We start from the raw sequence: 3,844 nt of genomic DNA, 5'->3' as shown, positions 1-3,844 counted from the left end.
ATAAAAGAAAAGGAACTCATCAAACTAGAACCTTGTCTGTTTACCAAAACCATATCTTCTCCCACTGAGGCCAGACAAAGCAGCCCACTTAGAACAGGATCCATAGGCGCAAAATACATTCTAATACAAGCAAGAGCCTCAATAGTTTTCCTGCTTTGTGTCATATTAAGTTATAAAAAACTAGGTAAATGTGTTTTCCAAGCTCACACTCACAGCTTTATCTTTACACTAACTTTCATCTCTCTAGGAATAAAATTTACCATGATTCCACTCTTAATTACTTAAAGTAACTCAAGCCATCTCACTCCAAACTTGTATAATACTCACATGGCAAAAAGTTTCCCCACCATGAACCCTATTTCAAATTCATGAATTCATCAACATTAACTTCTTTCATCCTATCCATAATTCTATGTCGTCTAATTGAAGGTTGAGGAAGTCTTTAACCCCACCAATTAGTTCTATAAACTAGAAGTTTAGAATACAAAGCAAACCTATAAAGTTTAGCTTCTGCTATCCAAGGACTGTAAGATTTCTTCCTGCACCTACTGAATACAAATTAATTACTTCTATAAAGTTAAGCCCTCTCCTTGATTGAAGGTAATTAGACCTATTCGTGAAATTCTAGTCAAAGCTAAATACCCCATCACTGGCTTCAAGCTACAGTTCTCCTTTCTTATCTTTTTCTTATCTGAATGGATCCATTGCATTGTGTTGGATGATAGGGCCTTAACATGAATTTTGGAGGGAAACATCATAGGTCCATGGTACCCTAACGTAATGTTCTTCTGTAAAATGGTTGGCTGTCTGCTTATTAGCTACAGTTATTCAAATGCAAGGTGTTTTGTTTTCATGTATTTTTGTATTGTCATCTGTCTACTTTGCAGTGTTAGGATCAGAGTCATTTCTTGTTATTGTGATCCCAGGCATTTGTGCACACACCAATGGTTGTCAACCTTCTTAATGCTGCAACCCTTTAATACAGTTCTTCATGTTGTGGTGGCCCCGACCATAAAATTGTTTTGTGTTGCTACTTCATAACTAATTATGCTAGTGTTATGAATCATGATGCAAATATTTGATATGCAGGATATCTGAGAAGTGACCACTGTACAAAGGTTGTTTGATGCCCCCAAAGAGGTCAAGACCCACAGGTTGAGAACTGCTGGAGTATACCCAAATGCACAGCAAGAATATTTTCCTTTTGGGTCCTAAGGTGAGCGTTCTCCACTGCATCAGAGTCTGTGAATTCTTCCATATCACATCATTGATGTTGCCATTTCCCAGCACCAGACATGACAGCCAGTATAACAACAAAGAACTCATAGCCCTTGCTAGTGAATCACTTTAAGGCCCTGAGTATCCTCTTACAGAAGTGGCATCGTTTGGGAGACTGACTAAAGCATAGAATCTTGTGAAACAATTGAAGTCAAGAATGATAGTGGACAGAAATGACAGAAGTGACATTTCTAGAGCACACCATGTCCTTGCCTGTGAGTCTGAGGTGGCATTGCTTCTCAGCTCTATTGCTGTGTAGCTGCAAGGCCTTCTGTCTTGGTTTCTCATCTGTATAGCATTGTTGAAGCATATGAGCTCCAAGCTTTCTTCCAGGTTCCAAATCTATAATTTTAGTGCTAGTCTGCTTTGCATATGTTCATTTTGTGAAGAATGGGAGTTCTCAGAACTTGAACAATGCAAGGATTTAAGGACCTGGGATTAGTGGAAGGGTGGCTGTTCCTCAAACAGAAAGCTACTCCTTTGTTTTGCATAACCAATATGGAATTCATTGCTGACATTTAATCACCAGCATCTGCCTGATAAGTGGAATTATGATTTCTTCTCTTTCTTCCCAAGCCTCAGTGAGAAACAGTCATCCCATGGGGAAGCAAGGGGAACTTTTTGGAATAATGAAAAGTTTTCGGCATAACATGAAAGAAATGAAATATGTTGTGTCTTTGGGCTTTATAATATTGATAGAATCTTTTCAGAAGAGAAACTTATGTACAACACAAACAGAAGACATTCTATAGCTGAGCAAAATTCTTTAGTTTTTGTCACAAGGGTAATTAGTGATTCTAGATTATTAGTCAATGTTATGGGTTGAACAAGACATGTCTCCTCACCCACAAATAGGGTCATGTATTTGTCTTCTGGGACCCTAGCAGATGGTGTTATTTGGGAAAGATTGGCACCATTATTGTGGGAAGAGGTATTTTGCTGGGGGTGGCTCTTGAGGTTTTATAAGTTGTCCAGGATTTGTTTTTTCTTGGGTTCTGGACTGCTGATTCAATGTGATGGTCTAGTTTCATGTTCCTTCCACCATGCTTTCCTTACTATGATGTATTGTATTGATTGTATTCCCTTGGGAATTGTACGCCACAATAAGCCCTTTCTCCTGTAAGTTGCTTCTACCAGGGTATTTTTTATCACAGCCACAGAGAAGTAACTAATATAGACAGGAAGCTCAGAACAACAGATGATATAAAATAATAGTAACATGAGATTTTATGCTGTAAATTATTTCTATGTTGGAAAAACTAAGATTCAAATGGACTTTCACACACTTATGCAATGTATAACCCAAGGACTCTGACCCTAATGTCCAGTCCACTGCAATATACACACATGTGTATGCTCATGTATGTGTGTTTGTGGGGTCATGTATACATGTGTATGTATATGTGTATATATATGTGTGTGTGTGTAAGAATGTGTGTGCATTGCCTTTGTAAGAGTATATGCTAGTATATATACATGTCTGTGTGTTCCTTTGCTCATGCACATATTAATGAGAGCATCTGTGACTATATGTGTGTGACTGCATTTATGTATGAGCATTTAGACGTGTGTACTCTATATTTATGTGTATATTAGCACTTTCTACCTGAACTGATGTCAAAAGACTACGATCTGCCTATGTTTTCAGATTAGGTATTGATGCTCAAGTTGTAGTACAGCTTGATGACAAAGCACTTGCATATGATTGCTAGGGGTAAGGAAAATGGAGAAATAGAAATAAAGCCCTAGGTACTCTTGGGCTGTGTCTCTACTCTACTAGGCAAGTCTGGTTCTGTTCTACACTTGCCTGGACGAAGCATGTGTTTTAGAAATATGTACAAGTGTGGGTTAAACAGACATGGAGACACTTCTAGCATGTCCCCAGGGCAAGTGTTTGTGAAAGGAATGCAAAATGAATAACAAATGTATTCTGGGAATGGGAACTTCCAAGGCTCTGTGGCTCAGTTGTATTGTGATACTCTTTCTGGTTTTAGATTTTTAGAGAGGTTCATCCAGGGCTAATTTCTATTCCCAAGGTAGAAAAATGATCTCTCATATTTGCCTGTGAGTAGGCACCCAGGCTGGCTTTGGAACAAATGTTCAGGATTGGGAATTCTGAATTCTGGCAGGCCCACGTTTGTATTTTAACATCTCTGTGCCACTGGTAAAGTTGCTTATCTTTTCCAAATTATATTTCTCTCACCTGTGTGAATGAGTTAATTTTACCCACAAATGCTTAGCTTGTTAATGAGGATATTGGTACAAATTATGGTTTCTTAAAACAAAACAAAACAAAACAAAACAAAACAAAACAAAACAAAATCCCAGGTTTTAGTAGCAATGTTAAACTGGCTTCTTGATGTGAGTTCAGGGAAATTTTTTTTCTTGAATGTTTTGGAGGAGTTTCCTTCAGGTTGAAAGTGTGATTTTTTTCCCTTTCCTAAGAATATGATAGAATTTAGAACCCTGTATATCAACACAGAAATTATTTCTAATTTACTATACATTCACACATTTCTATACATGACTTGTTGTAAAACGGGCAAACAAAAAATAAAGCCCGATC

Source organism: Rattus norvegicus, chromosome 7, assembly GCF_021556685.1.
Source record: "Rattus norvegicus strain SHRSP/BbbUtx chromosome 7, alternate assembly SHRSP_T2T, whole genome shotgun sequence".
NCBI lineage: Eukaryota > Metazoa > Chordata > Mammalia > Rodentia > Muridae > Rattus > Rattus norvegicus.
This window is presented reverse-complemented; position numbering follows the sequence as displayed.